The 20390-nt window shown below is 45.3% G+C and overlaps 1 long non-coding RNA gene across 1 annotated transcript; it reads right to left on the bottom strand.

Moving 5' to 3' along the window:
• Positions 1 to 17632: 17632 nt before the first annotated feature.
• Positions 17633 to 19397, bottom strand: LOC139600675 (uncharacterized). The gene is made up of 2 exons (XR_011682636.1): positions 19213 to 19397; positions 17633 to 18348 (listed from the first exon to the last, which is right to left on the bottom strand). It is a non-coding gene; the product is annotated as an uncharacterized lncRNA (long non-coding RNA).
• Between the last annotated feature and the right edge of the window lie 993 nt (positions 19398 to 20390).

Here is a 20390-nt window from a genome sequence, read left to right as displayed (position 1 = left end):
ATGCAATTAATTCCACGCAAGCTTGAAATGATTATTTCTTCATTTTGCATTTGAGGATGTATATTGGGTGAGTTTGTCTTGTATTGTTCTACAGGTTTTCTAACTGGCACACCTTTCTTTATGAATGGACTGTCCTTTCCTAAATACTCTCATATGGAGGAACATGCTTCTGATAAGAAGAGCACTAGGGTGTCTTTACTTGACCTTTTATTTTTACTGATGTTTGCTCCTTGGAAATGAATGGGGTTTTTCAATTGAAATGTCTTACTATTGTTCCCACAGGATAAGCCACAGACTCTTCTGCTCAGAGCTGTCACTAGTCAGCTATTCTCCTATCTGCCTTGAAGTAGTTGAATGTTCTGGTCTCAAAGTAGCACCTTCTATGTAGCCATGCTCTTAGCTGCCAGTGTCATCTTGAATCCAAACACCCTCCCGCAAGGGACCGCTGGTTCTGTAGTCAACTAAGGGGAAAAAAAACGGTCCATCCATGCTTCCTGATGTAAAATATAAAGGTATATAAAGGTATGGTGTCCCTAAACGATTCTCTGCAGTTGAACACTACTTATCTTTGCCGTGTTTCTTCAACTCACTTGCAAGTCATTCATGCGCTACCTTATTGCGAGAATTGCTTGGTTTGAAGATGATTTAAAAGGGTAGGAGAATACTTTTGTGCCTCTGCTATAAGGATGCTTTTCAAATCCACACAAGCTTCCTGCAAATGCAAAAGCATTCATCCTGTATTGTCCTAGGCTACAATATAAAAATGTTTTCTGCTCCCAACCTCAAGAGCTGCTGAAACCGGGAGGGGCATCGTTTTTTCCTTATCTCCTTATCTCTTAACGGGGCCATCCATGTCTTGCCACATGATTCAGAGATGACTCCCTCCAGGAGCCATTTCTGTTTAGAGGGTAATCAAGGAACCACCGCATGACTCAGAACAATTTGAGCCCATTGCAAGATGCTCTGCCCAGGGGGCAGGAGCTAAGCATCCCCAGCTGGATATAATCTGAGTTTTGGGACACCACAAGCAGTCTTTCCACTGGCTTCCTAGAGGAACGGCCACCCTCACCCACTGGGTCTTCAGAGGACAAGAGCTACCAGATGGTTTCTACAGGATCACCACTTCAACAAGACCATTTCATCCGGACTGCTGCCACCACCCTAACTAGCAGGGTGACAGGTTGTATTCTGTCCGTGGTTTTTCTTTTGTATCATTGCATGTATTTGGTTTTTCCCCTTTTCCTAATAAATTGTATTTCTGACTTGGACTCTTGCTGCCATGCTGGATTTCTTCAGACCGACTAGCTCCTGACACCAACAGCCAGAGTGGGCTGCCCCCAGAAAGCTGGCGAATCCAGGGTGCAGCTGTAGGGCACAGCTGCTCTATGGCACAGGTGGACTGCATTGGGGATAGGACTGCGCCGAGGGCAGGGACAAGGAACAGGGAGAGGTCTTCTGTATGTTTTCCAAAGGAGTTTCTTCCCTGGAGGGTCAGGGACACAAAGACACTGAGCCAAATGCATACATCAACTTAGAAATGGGGAGAGGTCCCAGAGGAGGATACAATCTTGAACACACTGGGAGCAACTGGGGCTGGACCACAAGGCGGGGAATACAATGTTTAAACCAATAGGGGACTACAGGGGAGGAGAATAACTTAAACAAACCAATGGGGTTTTGAAGACTATAAAAATTGATAGGGAAGTTTCTAGAGAAAGGGGCAGGCTTGGGGAGGGATTGACATTCAGTGGGAGGAGGAAAAGGGAACAAAAGGGCAGGTCTTTGGGGAGATGGACAACTAGGGCAAAAACTAACAACACGGGGGGAAAGGAGCAATCCCTTAATAATAAAATATGCTCCAACAGCACAAAACAGGAAGTATTATCAAACTGACTACTCAAACTGCATTACAATCAAAAACACACACTGCAACAGCCACAGCATCTCCTGCTGGTTTTGCTTTCAAACCAGAAGAGGTGCCAACCAAAAAATTAGCAAACTTAAAAGTTAACTGGCCGCAGTTTTGATTTCCTTCTGAAATATATTACTGCTTGTCTAATTGGCTTAGCAGCATGTCTGTTCTTAGTGCCAAGCAGGGATTCACTTTGCCAGGCATGGAGGAAGCTTCTAGGAGCTTTTCACAAAAGATTCACTTCTGTGGCTGGCTTCTTCCCTCCCCACCAAAAACCAAGCCATGCGAAACCAACACCTTAACTAATCCCTAGTACTTAGTACGCATCCAATAATTCCTTTTAAACTATACTTTACATTTTTTACCAAATGCCCTGAAAAGAAATGGATCCATAATATTGATCAAAATAGTTCCAGTTCAATAGAAATACTGGGTCATGCAACTCTGGTTTACATCACTATTTTTTGTACAATCAACAGGAGCTTTTTTCGCCTCTAAAGAAATGTTTCCCGATGGTTTGGATCAGAAGATCCAGTATTGCCATCGTGAGATTTTTGTTTTGAAGGCCATAGGCTGTGCTCAGTGTTTTGGGTATATTCTTTGTTGTGCCTTGCATGTATTTTGGATAGAAAGCCAGTAGAGATGATGTCCTTGCTGCAGTAGCCATGCTAAATAAGGCAGAGCGTCTGGCTGATGTACTGGAGCTGTAGACTATCCACCAGTCGCCCAGGGCGGTGAGGATCTCTAAAGGAATATAATAGTGGCTATGCTCTGGAAGTTTTACAGAGAGAAAGAGCCTCATCGCTCTAATGATTTGTCTCCTGGAGTTCTGAAGAATATGTTGTAAAGAAGAAGGCTGCTGTCTTTCGCAACAATCTTCCGTGCATTCAAGAGGATAATTTAACTTCTTGTCTGAGAATGAAAGAAATATTAGTAGTAATGAGTACTTTTTTCTCTGTCGGTGCATCACTGATTGAGTTTGGGTAGGTTACATTTTATTTCTTTTTTTTCTTTAAATATTACATCGTAAGGTGTTCCAAATTCCCAAATTCTGCTTCACTTTATTTTGTAGGCCAGACTGGTTCCTCTTCTCTCGGCTCTATTATTGCAGACCATATCTGAATGAATTTTTTTTTGTTTTTCATTTTGAACATTATTAGATTTAAACTGTATGAACAGAACACTTTATTTATCATTATTTTACCAGTTTGGAAGGAAATAGAGAATTTTTAAGAAAATGACGCAACTCCACTTGTGGTTTTCAATGGAAGAGAAGAATAACAATGTCCTACATTCACAGCATTGTTTGCAGTCATATTGCAGCTAGTTTCCAGCAACTTAGGTCAGGTTCTGGAAGCAGGCACCCAAGATAGTATAGAAGTCTAAGCAGTTTCATTTTGGCGGCTTTTCTTGAACAATAGCTAATATGTCTCAACGTTGTGCTGAATCTTGTTGTACAGACACTTCTTTTGAGGTCTGACCTCCTTGCTGGACTACTGTATCTCAGAATCAGCTACAGTAAACCTGTGTTTCCTTATAGCTTTAAGAATTTGGTTCTAATCTATAAAAGCAAGAAAAGGTTGCCATATTAATACAAGAGAAAGAAAATGTTAGGAAAGCAGTTAATGGCGTGGGGTTTTTTTCCTACAAATTGGAGCAGAGATTTAGTTGTTTGATGGGGTTTTTTTTTGCTTCTCAATGGAATTTTAGAAGTGGTTGGGAAAGAAAGTGTGGATTTTTCAGGTTTGCCTTTAAAGAAGAATAACAGGGGAAACTGTTGAAAAGAATTAATCCAGAACTCTATGCCTTTCATACAGAGTTTCAGAAGTGAAAAGCAGGAAGAGACAGTCCAGACAAGATGATTGAATAGAATGAATTCAAAATAGCTTTCTTTTCCCTCTGAATTCCAGCTCTAAACCTTACTAATATTAAGGTATTAATAGGAAATACATCTGTCCTAGGGTGACGTTATGATGCTTGTATCCCCATTCATGTGTTCTGTGAATGTTGGATATTATGTTCTGTACCTTTAAGACTGGCTCTGAAGAGGGAATGTTTTGTTTTGGTTTTCTTATCAGCCTGGCGGGACACAGAGACTGCAGCTTTTGCTTTTGCTGCTTTTGCTTTTCGCTTTGCTCTCTCACTCTTGCTTGCTTTGCTTCTGCTTGCTTTTGTTCATTAGCTAGTTTAGCTAAACTGTCCAAATTTCTTCCTGGACCATTTCTCCTTTCCTTTTACTGACCATTTTGAACCTGCTCCGGACTGGGACCTGGGAAACACCGAGAGTTTGCACCTTGTGGCCTGCAGCAGCTGGCCCAGCACCGGAGGGACTGAGAAGAGAGCGAGCACCCCCCCAAGAGAGACTTTCTGAATTTGTCATCTTTTTCAGAGCGGTGTCATCCGGAATTGTTCCTTTTGCGTGCTGGGGGGTGCTGTGCCTATTAAATAAACAGGTTCGTTCCACTTCTCTCTGAGGAATCCTTCCCGAAGCAGTTGCGGGGAGGGGCCCTAATTTGGAAATTCTCCTCCAAATTTGCCCTAAACCAGGACAACATCGCAATCTCTAAGATTTAAAAATGGATGATGAAGTTTTATATCCAGTAAAGTGTAAGGCTTCACATTTTAATCTGATTTGCATTTTGGTGAAAGCCGGGCATCCTTTGCAATTTACCAGATAACAAGGGATTTAGAACAGTAAGTATGCAAGTAATCTTTTGGACCCTTCATCTCCCTTCTTATGACAATGAATACATTTATTAAGCTTGTTGTCCTGGCATGTTTTTATTCCATCAGGGGATTTGATCATACAAATGTCTAGTCATTCTTTCCTTGTTTTCAACCACTCTAAGAGCATTCATCAGAACTATTCAGTAGTTCTTGATCTGCAACAGTGACTAGCACTAGACTGGTAAGAGTCAGTGGGCATCAGCAGATCCCCTATGACAGCACATGGCAGGCTGTTCTGGCAGGACTGAAGTTTGAGGGGCTCGAATTCTGTGAAATACAACATTCGAGGGATGGGAAACATGGAAACAGATTCTGAGCTTTCAACCCACCACATGAGCAAGTAATAAGGCAGGTAATTTTCTGTGGAAATTTCTTTAGCCCCAGTGTTGTGGATGATGATTACTCTTCCTACCTCCTTTGGCCAGCTACCAGCTTTCCCCTCCATTACTCTGCTTCTGGACAGAAAACCAGAAGAAGGGATTTTTGACCAAAACACCTATCAGGACCTTAGAGTGTTTTTTGCTCCAAAATGTTTCAAGGCAGATAGGGAAACAATTCCATTTTCAAGAGTGTGTTGAGAAGACAAGGTTGAAAGTTAAAAACCATGGGTTCTGTTTCTATATAGGTTACTGATTGTGCTTATTATCTTAGTCATGTAAGATATATAGATATATATTTGGTAGGGTTTGTTCTTTTTTATTTTTCTTGGGGTTTTTTTCCTTTTTTTTTTTTGATGCATCCTTGAGATAAAAGGCCAAAAGTACAGAAAAGTTCTGTACGGTTAAAATACTTTTGAGATGCCTCATGCTGAAAAACTTGTAGCTACTGCTAAGGCCCATTGGCCAATTCCTGCTTCATTTCTGAGAAGCTATAAAATTCCCATCTGTATTTCAGTTCTAACAATTTGTTGTTATGGTGGAGATGCAACTTAAGAACAACCATTTTTGAATCTGTAGGGATGTATTTACCATTTTGTAGCTGCCTTTTCAGTTTCTGAGCCACTATTGAAAAAAAGGAGAAGTATCTACACTGTTTTCAACCTGTAGACCATCCACTACTGTCCACATGCTCAGATTCAAAGGCAAACAAGCCTGTCTGGCCTCATTGGGAGGAATTATTTGCATTCAAAAGACTAGACTAGTATTTGATTTCCACCAGCAGAGTCCATTGGGCAGCTCCTGTCATCTGCATTTCAATATTTAATCCTCCTCTATGTTTACTGTGCAAAGCTCTTTCAGAATGATGGTGTGCCCACTGTCTCACCAGCTGTGACGTTTGCAGCGAGTCTCCCACGGAAAGGAGCTGTAAAAAAGGCAAGGCAGGGCAGTGATTTCTGGTTCTCAATACCCACAAATCAAAGCTATTTAGTCTAATTTAAGGCTGAAAAAGAATTCAAAATGCCTTCAAAGGATTCAAAAAATCATCAGACAATACTGCAGTTCAGTATTCAGGACAAGAGCATATCCCACAGTGTGGTGGTTTGACAGGAAATGTGTTTTCTGGGATGCTGTGGTGAGGCCAATGGATGTTCAGATTTTAATATTGGCACCTAAGGTGGCCATTGGGACATTGGATGCACCTCCGAGAACACGGGGTTAAAAGCAGGGCTCTCCCCTGGGAGGCTCTCTTGGGTTCCGGTCAGGGAAAGGTTCAGATCTCCCCTGCCTGGCTGCGGGCTGGGCGGGGCAGGGGAAGCCACCCGGCCCGGTGAGGTAGGCTGGGTCCCTGGCCAGAAGGGAGGTGAAGGCCCCTGCAGGATGGAAGGGTGGAGGAGCACTGAGAGGCATCGGGCAGCCCCCCCCCCCGCCCCCCCAGGAGAGATAGAGAGAGAGCTGGTGCCTGTTCTTGGCCGGCCGAGAAGGAGAAGAGGGGAGTGCAAGAAGGTGCCTGGCAGGGCAGCCATGGGCGTTCTGGACAGACAGAGCCTCAGATTTTTAACCCTTTTCTTGGATGATGGAAAAATGCTAATCCTCCTGGAGTTGAATGAGAAGAGAGATATAGAGGAGATAAGAGGAAATGGGCCACGAGAGAAATAGAGAAGAAGGCAGGTGGAAGAGATGATGGAGTAGCTTATGCTGGACTCTTTGTGTGTAGCCATGGACAGAGCCATGTTTCCTTGTGATACAGGGACTGCATTCTAGGGGGAGGCAATGCCTCAGGACCAAGAGGGTTCGGTGTGGGTACCCCTCAGCCCCAGGGGGTGAAAAATATGGGGGGGACAGATGTCCCAAAGTTGAGACTGTGCCTTTTTGCAGTGGGACGAAGCATCCTTAAAAGTCGACCCTAGAAGCAGCTCTGGTCTGTGTTCAGTGGTGAGAGCAGTGGACATGAAAGGAAGAGGTCACCATTGGCACAAGAAGGACTCCTTCTCCTCTTGATGAACTGAGGATTGAGTATTCTGAAGGGTGGTGCTGGACCAAGAGTCGATGATTTGGGGGATGTATTGTATTGGGAATTTGGGGAGGAGGAGGAGGAGATGTATTTGTGAAGTTTTCATTTTCCTTGTGTGTTTCTTTTTTTTTTTTTCTTTTCCTTTCCCTTGTAGTTTAGTTAATAATTATTTTTTTTTTCCTAAGTGGGAGCCTGCTTTGCTTATTGCTGGTCACATCTCACAGCAGAAACCAGGGAGAGAGTATACTCATGGGGGCACTGGCATTGTCCCAGTGTCAAGCCATGACACACAGGCTGAGAGAATGAGGGCTGTTTAGCCTGGTGAAGAGAAGGTTGCATGGAGACCTCACAACACCTTCCAATATCTGAAGGGAAGCAGGAGAGGGACTCTTCATTAGCAACTCTGGAGACAGGACAATGGGCAATGGCTTCAAAATGAAAGAGGGCAGGTTGAAATTAGATACTCGGAAGAAATTCTTCCCTGTGAGGGTGGTGAAGCACTGGCACAGAGAGCCTGGAGAAGTTATGGACACCCCAACCTGGTGTTCAAGGCCAGGCTGGATGGGGCTCTGAGCAACCTGAGCAAGTAAAAGGTGTCCCCGCCCATGTCAGAGAACTAGATGGCCTTTAAGGTCTTTGTCTACCCCGGCCATTCTATGATCCTGTGATTCTGCTGTGGTAGCGTTCAGGATGGAGCGTGTTCTGCATGTTGGCCATTTCCAATACACCATTGGTTCCAGGTGCCTTACACTAGCTTGCTCCCTGAAAATTCTGTCAGAATGAAGAACATCTCTCTATATATTAGACACATAATAAATGAAGAAATGGGTTTGCACATTTGTCCACTAAGTTGTGGATGAGATTGCTGTGAAGTTTCATTTGGTTTTCTTGTTTGCTCATGAGGCCGACGGTCCTTGTGTCAGCTGCCTCAAAGGCAGCATTTGCCTCCTCCGCCTCCCTTCTCCCTCCTGCCTCTTTCAATTTCTTTCCCTTGACAATTTAATGTCGTTTTCCCTTTCATACCTGAAAATCCCTGCATGCTTCTGGGCTTTCTCCCTTTTCATACAGATCTTCTTCCACCCTTGACAATCCGTACTTTTCATACCATAAGGGCCTGCCCTTCAGGCATAAAAGACTTTGATTCCTTATTATATCTATGGGAATTTAATTAATAGCTTCATGCCTTTTCATAGAAAGAGTAGGGAATTGATAGCTTGTTCCCTGAAGTACAGAAGGAAGAGAATGAAACATGAATCATGTGGAGTGGAAAAGTTGCTCTCTATTTTCTTCCAAGAACTACCCCAAAAGATGCAGGGGGTGATGAAGCCTGGCTAGATGAGTTTCCCTTCTAATGGAAGGAAACAACCACGCCACTTCATACAAGTCAGTCCTATAGAAGAGAGAAATTCACTTCTGGGAACATTGCAGGATTTGACTGCAGAGTCACACTCATTTTTTGTTGCTTTGTTGTCTGCTTGGCATGGAACACGCTGCTTTGAAGAGGGAAGTGACTAACAGACAGTCCACTTTACAAACACATCTGCTTCCCTCTTCTTCTGAGACCTCAGCACAGAGCCCTCTTTGGCATGGTACTTCAAGGTAAGAAGGAGCGGGCAGAGGGCATTGGGAACAGACAGCAGTTTGCAGGTTGTATAGGAAAGAGGACTGCCCCTTGAATGTGGTGCAAATACAAACTTCCACCAGTTTCAGGGGTACACTTCAGCCAAGCTTGTTGTCCTGGCACATTTTTTCTCTGTGAAACGCTTTGCGGTATGATCTGGACGACAAGAGACGCAGAATACGGGGCTACGTAGTGCTGAGAAGGTAAGTGCCTGGCCCCAGTGTCTTTTGGCAGAAGCAGCGCACTAGAGCCGTTGGCTGCTGCCACAATGATCTGTGTGAGAAACAGATGCCTAATCCCCTCCGGGAGAGTAAAAGCAGGATTGGTTACCAGAGTCGAAGAGCACTGGGCTGGTGGCTGCCGCATACCAGCTGTAAAAGGAGCATGACTCCTACTGGCCTACCAACCAAACTCATGGTGGCAGTGGTAAGGATTAAAGTTCAGTGAGAGCTATTTGTGCCGCTACCTATGGCCCTTCTGTGGAAACAAATGTGCCTACCTTTAGGTTCCGAGATCCAGAGAACACAATGGTAGTTGTAGCGGAAAAGGGAAGGACAGAGCGCACTGGTGAGCTTGATGTGGCTTACACAGGGCAGGCAGAAGGTGCAGCCCAAGTCTCGCTTTTATTTCTAGAGCCTTTTTCTACGCAAACAGCTGCTGGATGTTTGCAACAAAGATGTGAGTGTGAAAAAGTGAGGGCAGGTCTATGTGGGAAAGAAGATACAAAGCATTGTGCGCAGTTTAAAAGCTGTTTAGAAAAAAAAGGAGTTACTTTGAGAACATCTTCTGTCTTGACACTTCCACCTGTGTGATCTTTAGCTGCTTTGGACATGGCCACAATGAAAGAATGTGAAAATATTTGCGCTGCCAATGTCAGGTTGCACAGGAAAGAGGGTAGGTTGGCAAATGCCTTCTGTCCTGGCACATCTGTCAGTCAGAAGTGCAGCTGAAAACGCTTGGCTGTAGCGATAGTCTCTGTCACTTTGAGAGAATGTGCTGATGCACGTATATATATCATTGAGAAAGTACGTGAGAATCGCTAGTATGTTTCGTTTGGTTGACAGACTGCAAAGGGACCGTTATGGCCAGCACTGCCTTTTTGTTGTAGGACTTTTTCTTTGAGAGCAGCCGCTGGACATTTTGAAGCGGTTTGGGATCTTCAAGCGTTCGAGTGCAAGATGGTACCTAGATCTTGAGGGAAAGTGCATATCTCCAGGAAGCTGAATGCAGTTCAGTGGGTGCAAGTTACATGTTGAGCAGCTGATGGCCCAGAAAACTTTCTAAAATGAAGAGGCCATGCTGCAATTGCCTTTTATTTTGAAGCTTCTAAACTGTGCAGCCAACAATGCAATGATTCTTTGTAGAGAGCTTTTTGGATAATTGGTTAGCTGAGAAAGGACATTTCGATGTGATACCGATGGATAAGGATAGGGGATACAAGCTGGGAACTAAGCAACCAGTGTCCAATCACTGACAAAGGTCACGGTGACCTTCTCTGAAACGGGAAGACGGGGGAGAAAATCGCGTGCCAGAAAATGTAGATATCTTAGGTAGAGAAGCTGGAAGAATGCAAACATAGAAGCAAAATAATTATTAGAAGATAGAAGTAGGTGTGGTTGATCCAAGTGTGCTTTAACCAATAATGAACTCAGCTTTTGCAATATGTATAAGCTTCATTAACACCAATATAAATATGTGTGAGTTTTCAATAAACTTTGGGATTTGCCATTCACGCATATGGTGTGTCGCATTTCTCCCGCCGTTCACGACAATTCTTCTTCCTTCTGGGCTACATGCAGGATCCCATTCTGTCAGTACCCGAGAGCCAGGATCCACAGCGGAGCTCTTGTCCCTACACTGCTCCCACACGAACGGGGCTGGGCTAGAAAAGTGCTTGTCTTTTTCCTGGGCACTGTCAGCGCTCTTCTAAATAACCACACCACAGCATTGTCAACTCACAAAACCAGGACACGCACCGAGCCCAGCTCACAACCACCCCCAGGACCCAGCCAAGTCAGAAACGTCCCTGCTCTCCAATCAACTGTGTCAGGACAGAAAGATGTCACCGATCTTCCCCTTCCAAGTGGATACTCTTCTTTGCCCCACACTCAAAGGCCGACACCAGATCTTCTGCCCTAACAAACTTTTTCTCTCTCACAGAGCCTGGTAACAAACTTGAAAATGTTGGCCGAGCTCGCAAAACTGTTGGTGGAGAAAGCTCTTTGCTGCCTACAATTTCAATTGCACCCATCAAACTATAAACGTGCACCCTGCTATCGCCACTTTCCTTCTCAGCTCTAGGTACCACCGTAAGCCTTCAATCTCTCAGAGTCAGGATCCAAATGGGATGGCACCAGGGACTGCTCACACAGTCCCTAAAGCTACAAGGGACAAAAACCTGTCCTGCAGAGGCCTGGCCTGGCCTCTGCATTGCCACTGACAGTTCAACAACTCGAACCCAGAGAACTGCCTATTGGGAAAAGCCTTTCAATTCACTGAGACCACCCAAAGTGGCCACCCAAACTTTGCCAAAGGGAGGAGGAACTAGAAGCCCATCTCAAAAGAAATGGCATCCCCTCCTCCAAAATCCAAAGCATCCAGGGCCTGATCCTCTACAAAGGTGTCAGACCACTGTTATTGGGCATTACCTGTGCGGGGCACTAGCTAGGCTGCACACCAAGACCCAGCGCAGCTCTTTACCTTGTCCAAAAGAAGTGTGCTGGCAGAATTTCAAGAAGGCTGCCTTGAGAAAGTGGAAAACACATGCCAAATGGATTCTTGCAGGAAGGAGACTGCCTTCCAAAGATGGATACCGACTCCATGATTGTACAAATTGAGTCAGTGCTTCCACACCAAATATGCCAGCATAGAAAGTTGCTGCCGCCCTTAAGCTGCACGACACAGCTTCTTATCTGCACCTCCAACACTGGGGCTAAGTTCTTTCCTTCCCATGAGAAAGCATTGCTGTTCTCCTTCAGGAACTTACTGAGCAAAAGTTGCATACCACGTCCGGTACTGACTCTGTCCAACAATGGCTCCTACACAGAAAGGACCAGGACAGAAATGTCTTGCTGTACTATACCTTCCCACAATACCTTATCATCAGCCCTACCAACATTGCCACCGTATCTTTTACTTCCCAAGCAAGGAAAGGCACTCCAAGTCACTTGGCTTTGCCTTGCCTCCAGTACCATGCCTAGTTTTCCTAGCCTACCCTACCCTAGCTTTGCTTGTTTGCCTATGTCTGCCTTGCCTAGCCCTTCCAATAACTTCCTGGCTTTGCTTTGCCTTGTCTACCACTCTTTGCCTTGCCTTCCATGCAGGTAAGGCAATGCAAAGCAAGTGTAGGCAATTGTAGGCAAGTCAAGGGACAGGTTGGCAAGACTGAAGCCGTGAGGGGAAAGCAAATGGAGTGGTAGGTGAGACAAGTGCCAGAAGTTAGAGGCAAGGCTGGGCATAGGAGGTAATGGTAACCGGAAGGGCTAGGCAAGGCCAAGCCCTGTAGGAAAACTGCAGGCAGGTCAAATGTGAGGCATGGGTATGCAAGGGAATGCAAAGCAATGGAGAATGAGCAGGGCATGGCAAGGAAACTGGTTGGTTGCCCAAAGCAAGGCAAGTGGCAGGTCCATTCAAAGAGTGCTGGTACACAAAAGCGGCCCGGACGGACCGCTCTGTCCAGCCTTGATCTTGCATGGGTCATGTCTAATCTGCACCTAAGACACTTGGGTTGCCTGCTTTCCTTTGTATGCAAAAGAACTGTCATTCTGCCCCTGAAGCCCAAGGGTGAAAGATGAACTTTGTGTCCAAAATTCAAGGCATGGAAGGATAGATGTCAGAAGAAAGCTGTCAGGACAGATAGGTGTGCTTGCACGTGGCCTCCTCCAGGCTTCTTCTCAGAAGCTCCTGAAACGCTGGGCCTTGAGAAAAAAAAGCCAGTGGAAGCCTGGAGAATCCTAGGAGAAGCAGGCAGGGCAATGCATGTTGAAGAGATTCCACAAGAAGAGAGGTGGTGAATTCCAGGTGGGGGACTGGTGAGCAAGGTAATGCAAGGCAAGGAAGGGGTTCAAGGACAAGGCCAGACAAGTGGTGGCTTTGCCAGGCAACACAAAAGAGAGGGAGACAAGGCAATAAGAGTCCTAGAAGGAGAAGGAAATGAAAGATTGGAGCTGGACAAATGGGAAGGAAAAGAAGGATAGGTGAGCAAGTCAATACAAGGCACTGGGTTGGTATGAAGGGCAAGGGAAGGACATGCATGGGTCAGGAAGGCAAGGGAAAAGAAAGGAATTGTCAGCAATGACAAGGAAATGCAAGATTGGGTAGGAAAGGCAAGGCAATGTGGGGGAGGGATAGGCAACACAATGGGTATCTTAACAGGAAATGTCCATGCACAGCAAGGCCGAAGGAGAAGTGGTAGAGAGGTCAAGCTGGGAAATAGGTGAGTGTGTGCAGCTAAGAAAGAAAGAAAGAAAGTGCGTAGCTCTCGTGTCTGTGTGTGTGTGTGTGTGTGTGTGTGTGTGTGAGTGAAGTTTGCAGGATGTAAAGCAAAGAAAGGTGTCTCTTGATTGTGGAGTGAATGGATGTTTTCGAACGTAAGTGGCAAGGTCCAAGCAACCTTTTCATCCTGGTACATCTGTGTCTGTGAGACATAGTCAGAAACGTCTCCTTTTAGATTCAGACTGCAAGCAGGACATAGAATGTGACTGTGTTAATAGCTGAGCAGGAAAGCACATCACATCATCATGTTTCAACAGAAGCAGTTAGTGCGAGAAGGAGATGGACGTGTGGGACTCCAGCAATGTGGCAATGCACTCAGCTGAGAAGCAAAGTGCAATGCCTCGGTGTATGCTCTGAAAATAAAAAGCTGCAAGGAAAAAGCAAGGGGACAGGCCAGTGAAATCTTTCTGTCCTGGCACACTGAGCTGTTTGAAGGTGAACCTCTGTTTGGTTTCACTAAGGACTCGGAGACATGGAGAGGATGTGCTTGTCCATGTAGCTGAGAAGGAAAGTGAGAAGCACCGGTACGTTTGGCAGAGTTTGTAGGCTGCGAGGAGAAGGTGACGGCCAGGCCTGGCTTTTGGCTGGGGCACTTGTTGCAAGGAAGAAGCTGCTGGATGGTTAAGCTTTTGGGGATCTGCAAGAGTGAAAGACTACGCTGGTACCTCATAAAACTAATGCTTGTTGATCATCTGGCTGAATCTATGACATAAACCAGAAGTGAAATTTCCCCCCATTTCCCTCAGTTTTGTCACCTTTTCATCCAACAGCCTGGGCCTTTTTGAAGCTGCTGTCAAATGCCTTGCCTTGGGAGCTAGAAGTATCTCAGTTCACCTGCTAAGAAACACGGGAAAGAGCTCAAGTCAATTTCAGAATTGCCCTGAGCAGAGCTGGTGTTTCGGTACCGTAAATTTTCATTGCGAATATGTGCAAAAATCACCATTTTATTAGGCAAACAGTTGAAATACACTAGCAGCTTCATCTTCTTGTCGCTGCAGTCCTTGGAAGTTTTGCTATTTACTGAAACAGGAAACAGGTCAAACACGAGAAGCTTAAGAATCCAAGCTCACTGCCATTGTACAAATAGCACAAACTTGATGAATTCAAGTTACCATTGTAACATACAGAATGGCTCTATTCAAGAAAATGGATGTGTCGTCCTTCACGGGGGCAGAAAACCTTTCTACCACCTGAACTCTGGGAGTAATCCATCATGCCTCAGTGTGCTGTGGCTGGTCAGAGAGCTACACGATGGGTCTCTTTGCCTATGGCACTCTCAGGCCTCAAAGCTGCACATAAACTCCCCCTCCTTACAGACACGCTAGTAAAGCCCACCGAAAATGCCGTTCTCCAGACAGCGTCCTGAAACCAGCTAGGAGTTCCCAGCATCACGCTGGGCACTTCTGTCCACAGATGGCTTTGCTTTTAATGAACCAGAACAGAGCTGCGTTTTTCTAGTCTTTAGCTCTACTAAGGTATTTGATGTAACATGGCGAGAAAAAATCTCTTTCGACAATGATAATAACAGAGGGGATAATGTACCTTTTGCTGCTATCTTCTTCTGCTGCTCCATTTTGCTTGCTTTGTTATTGCTTTCTGTCAAAGAAACGCCAGCAAAATCCCTCATCAAGTCCTGCTGTGAAGACAGACTGCCAGAAAGGTAGAGAAACTTTGAACCTTTCCAAGACCCTTGTAGCACGTGTCTTGGTCAATTGGTATGCAGCTCCTTTCTTCCAGCAGGACTTTTTTGCACCGTTAGCGCACATTGAACTGAATCCAGTACAAAAGCAGTGAATAGAGGAACTTTTCATTGGAATGGTGATAAAAATGCATATCAAATAAAAGCCTTTTAGAGCAGCAGGAAGATTTTCTATGTAGCTAGCAAATCATAAAAAGATGCATATTTACCGGTGGGGTTCCTCTCGGAATTTCAAAGAATTCCAGACAGAAAGCACAGCTTAGTAAACTGCAAATCTAAATCACAGTATCTAGAAAGGTGACATGAAAAAGAGCAAGAGGAAGAAAACCAAAAAGAAAACCAAAGGAAGCCAGAAATAAGGCACAACCTCTCCTCCTTCTCCGCTTACTACAGTACCTTAGAAGTACCTGTGAGTGTCCTAACAGTCACATAAGTAGAAAACTGTGCCAAGAACAATTGTGGAAACTGGAAAACCCTGCTATCCCAACAGAAACATAGGGTTTGCTTTCACAACGATTAAATCTGCATGCAATGCGTACGGTAAGGGTATCTTTTGTATATTCAAAAACAATTCAAAAATATTTCCAAATCGAAGGGGCTGCTTTTTATTTCTTTTGAATTACTTGGTTAAATATGGTGCACGTTAAAATACTGCAGAGATGTGGTTCATTTTACAATGCCAACTGCAAAGGAGGGAAGCATTTTGTGTGCTTAAGAAAGCAAAGTATTGGAGAGTGTTTTTGTTACTTCTTTAGAAGGTTAGAATATGCGTAAAAGATGCTAGCTGGGGACTTACAATTAATGAATTATTTACTGTCAGTAGGTCAAATGACATTAGCTTTCAAAAAGGAAAAGGAGTCTTATTCCACGTGCCAATTTTAAAGTAGATTAATAAGCCTTCAGCAGAATATGGATATGAAGAGGGATATGACATGAAAGGGTAAGCAACACTGGTGACAGCAAAAGGCTTACCTGCTTCACACAAATACAGGAGATAAAATACTGTTTTTTCACAAACATTGCTATCCAGAGCTTTCCTTGAAAAGTTTCAATGCCAATCATGACAGTAAAATTCTGAGTGACAGTAAAATTCACTCTATCATGAATAAAATTTACTCAATCATGACAGCAAAATTTGCTCAATGATGAGTAAAATTCTTAGTGTAAGCGAAGTACCTTAAGCAAAGGGTAGCTCAAGCATAACTGGCATTTGATGTCAACAAAGGCAACTTGGCCTGCATGTGTCACATCTACTGCATTCAAAAGCTTACTCTGTCTCAGATTTCCTTTTGAGGGATACCAAGGCAAGCCGTTAAACTGCATGAAAATGATGACTTAAAGGAGGATATATTAGAAGCATGGAATAATGGTTAATGTTCTTTTCCTTCCAACTGCTTTGTTTGCCCGTTTAAATTTTTTAAGTCCTTCCTGGTATCACCGTGGTAGCAGTGCAGCAAGTGTTTGGTTGTAAGCTGTCCATATTGCCAGCTTCTGGACTGCCTTCAGAAAACTTCCCACTGGTTTTGTCTAGAAATCACAAGCAGTAGAGATGACAAAGACTGCAGAAACCTTCTCATCTCCTTCTAGAGCAGGAGCGTGTCTTTGACCCGCTCTTAACTAGACAACTTTCATCAGTCATGAGAGAGTCTCATGTTCAAGAGCTAAGCAATGACAGCTGTAAAGGACAAAAAGCACACTGATATTTTCTTGGGACTCCAGCACAGAGCAATGAAGGAGCTTGAATTCACCTTCTTGGAAAGTTTTAAAATGCACATGAAGTTTAGGAGAGGAGCTAAGCCATGGTAACTTTTGTTGAGTATGTCTGCGTAGACAGAGTTTCCATCACCGCAGAAGGAATGTCATTTAACCCACATAATCATCTCTAGCTGCTAAGCTGCGCTTACTGCAGATTATCCGCAACATATTTTACAGGGTGAGCTTTTATGTGTAATCCCTGAGCAACATTCCAGAGAGAAGTATTTTGGAGGGGGGGAAAGCCCAACTCTTAACTGTTTCAAATAATGGTTACATTTGAAAGTCAAAAAAGATGTAAAACCTTTCTTTCCTAGACCTATTACCAGCACAAACTGTACCAGAATTTACGACGCTTTTATTATGGCAGCATAACTCTACCGTGGACGCTCTCGCTCTGGACTATTCCTTAAGAAACAAAGTCCCCGAGAGAACTAAAACAAAATTAGCCAAAAATATTGGGCTGGATGATTTCAAAGGCTATGTACTAAAGGCCAAACACTTGTAATAATAGTAATGAGTGGACTAAAAGTTAAAGCATTACTCCGTTCAAAGATATCTTGTTCTCACAGAAGACTGTAAAAAACCTCTATTTTTCTGGGTCTGTTTTGTGCATTTAGATGTACCTTCTACTCCTTTCCACTGTCTGCGAATGTTTATGACAAGGTTGGAGGACCTCATGTAACCTTCTAGAAGTAAAGAAAGACAAGCCAGTCAAGAAAGGCAAAATTGTTAATGGCAGGTGGAAAGAGGGAGGCCAAGAATAGAAAACAAAAGAACAATAATAATTGAACGCCCTCCCTGTCTTCTGTGAAAAGTAAAGGCACAGACAAGAAAGAACAACTGCAAAATTCTCACGAGAAAAACGCACTTTATCTGGCTCAAGTATTTTGGGCTACATTTCTTGCTGTTTTCTCATGCCAAACATCTTAACCATTGAAGGTGTCCCTTTTCTCTTTCTGGAATACAGCTAGGAAGATGGCTGTGTCATTGCTTGTTGTAGTGCGTTCTTATATTTTGTAATACCTTGAAGTAGTTGGTTTTGTATTCCCATGTTTTTCCCAAATGGTTTATCCCAGACTGCACCCCCCCCCCTCCTTTTGTGTTATCCCTTTCCTGGGATAAGATCTCCAAAACCCCCACCCTGGCTCTCTGTCAGTCACCTCGACATCCCAGCCCCCTACCTAGAAGTTTCGGTCCAAGTTGTCGAGTGATTAGCCAGGGGCCAAGGGTCAACCCCCCAAGTCCTGCCCCATACGCTGTTTTGTATGTCTATCCCCCCAGCACCCATCCCCCAGAGATACCTATTGGTCAGTAGGATTTTATCTATGTTAGTTTCCTCCCCCCTTTAAATGTAAGCTCCAAACGTCCCCCAGCGCTCTCGGCAGGAACCCCCTGAGGTATAGGAGCTCGCTCGGGACTCCTTAATAAAACCTTGGAATACCCCCTGCTGGGAGTCGGCCCCTTTCCTCTTCCACCGACGTCTCGGTCGTCTCTGCTGCAACGAAGGCAACCAGCCTGAGTGCCCTCAGCACCCTCGGGGCACAGAGAGTGTCTCCCCGCAGTCGGCTGTGGTGGGGTCACCCCCCCCACTCTCTGCCGACCCGGGTAAGGCCCAGGGACAGTGAGAGGCTTGCAGAGAGACCGGGACAGCTTGGCGCCCAGCCGTGGGGCTCTGGGACCATTCCAGGAGCCCACGGAAAGGGGCTCGGACATACTTTCAGTCTGTTCGATAAGCCTTCGGCCGGCAAGCTACCTCAGGAAAGAAAAAACTCCGTTTTAGTGAGTTGCTCTCCTGTGGACGAAGCTGGGAGCTTCTTATGTACCCTAAGAAGTCAGCTTTAGGTGGAAATCAACATCCCAGGCTTTTTCGTTCCCCTCTCCTGCAGTTGGATTGGTAAGTTTTACCCTTCTCTTGTTTTTCCCCTCTTTGGGAGGGGGTGTTTCCCTGCCCTTTGTTCTCAGCCCCGCCGCGGAGGGCTGAAGTTTTTTTTTTTCTCTCTATTGTGGGCAGACTGCCAGCTGTAGGCTCTTTTCTCCTCCCCCCCCCACCTGGGTTGCTGAAATTTGAGATACAAATTTAAAATCAGAGCCAAAATGGGTGCTAGGCTTTCTGTATCTCACAAGGGTGTCTATTATCATCTCTTAAACATTCTTAAGAGTGAAAAAATCCGATTTTCAAAAACAGATGTTAAACAGTTCGTCAGATGGCTTTTCCTTCACTTCCCTGACGTGTCCACTGAAAATCTCAGTGATTTGGCTTTTTGGGACAAAATTGGTAGTGAATTATTGAAGGCAGGGAAATCAGGAGACATATCTCCATCAAAATTCGCTTTTTTAGCCCTGCAGATAAGAAATGTTGTAAAATTTAATTTAAAGACGCAAGAACAGCCATCCGGCAACAGTTTCAATATCTCTGTTTCCCAAAAACCCGATCTACCCCCCTCCGAGTTCGGTTCTCCCTCCTCCACCCACCTTCCCCCACTCCCAGCCCCTGCACAAACCCCTGCTCCCCCCCCGAGGCCCCCTGTCTCCAACCCGGACACTTCTACCCTGAATTCCCGAAATCTTACCCTCCCCCCTGCTTCCCCAAGTTATAATACCGTGTCTCACAACCTTAGTGCCCGCCTTGGTACCCCCCAGACGCGCCCGGTAACTTCCCCGGACCATAATGGCGGACACCACGTGGCAATGGTGGTTTCCTCTCTTTCCCAGAATCCCTTTCGCTCTCCCAACAACCCATTCTGCTCGGAGCACCCCGCCCCCGAAACCCGCCCTCCCGCCCTTCCCCCGTCTCCTCCCCCGGCCCCTCCTCCGGCTCCTCCTGCTCCGGCCCCGGCCGCCCCTCCCGCCCTGGCCCCGGCCGCCCCCGCCCCCTCAGAGCTCTGCCCGCCCGCCGCGGGCTCCCTCCGCCCCCCCCACGGCCCGCCCTCCGGCGCTCAGGGCAGTGTGATAAGAGACGCTGTCGCTGGGAGTCAGAACCCGGAAACAGGACAGTCCTTTTCTGCTGCCCCTGTCTCATATATTCCAGATGCCACCGGGGCATTCCAGCCAAATTATAGCCCCCTTTCTGTTGATTCTGTTAAAGAACTAGCCAAAGCCCAAAAAGATTTTGGGAGATCAAGTGAATATTTTAGAGGGCTCCTTAAAGCTACATTATTCGCTCACATTTTAACCCCTGCTGATATAAAACACCTTTTTTCCTGCCTGTTATCCTCTTCTGAATATCTCTTGTGGGAAGTTGCATGGCAAAAAGGATTGAGAGCAATTTTACCAGCTCTGTGGGCTGATGAAGCTACTGCTCGTGATGTTTATGGTAATATGTTATCCCTCGATCATCTCTGTGGACAGGGAGGTTGGGAAGATAGCGTGATCCAGGCAGAAAGCATTCCCACAAGGGCTTTCAGAGAAGGTGCTAGAGCAGCTGAGAAAGCTTTCTTTGGGCTCCGTCCTAGTATTCCAATTGAAAATTATTTGAAAATAACACAATCTCCATTTGAGTCCTTTTTGAGTTTTGTGGAAAGGTTGAGAAAAGCTGTTGAATTGCAAGTTCAGAATGAAGGAGCCAGGATGGAAATCCTCACCGAGATTGCTAAAGAAAATGCCAATGAGAAGTGCAAAGCTGCTATCCTCAGCCTGCCTCTTGACCCAACGCCTACGCTGCAGGCCATGCTTGAAGTGTGTGAGAAGAAAGTTACCATCACCCTCGCTGACCACGATGAGAGACCAAAACCACAGAGAAGGATTGCTGCAGTGGAAACCCCTGAGCCACCATTTACCAGCCAGCTCCAGCA

Source organism: Agelaius tricolor, unplaced genomic scaffold (assembly GCF_023055355.1).
Source record: "Agelaius tricolor isolate 1412-34295 unplaced genomic scaffold, bAgeTri1.0.p SCAF_28, whole genome shotgun sequence".
Classification (NCBI taxonomy): domain Eukaryota; kingdom Metazoa; phylum Chordata; class Aves; order Passeriformes; family Icteridae; genus Agelaius; species Agelaius tricolor.
Note: the sequence above shows the minus strand (reverse complement) of the source record. Positions and strands in the feature narration are given on the sequence as shown.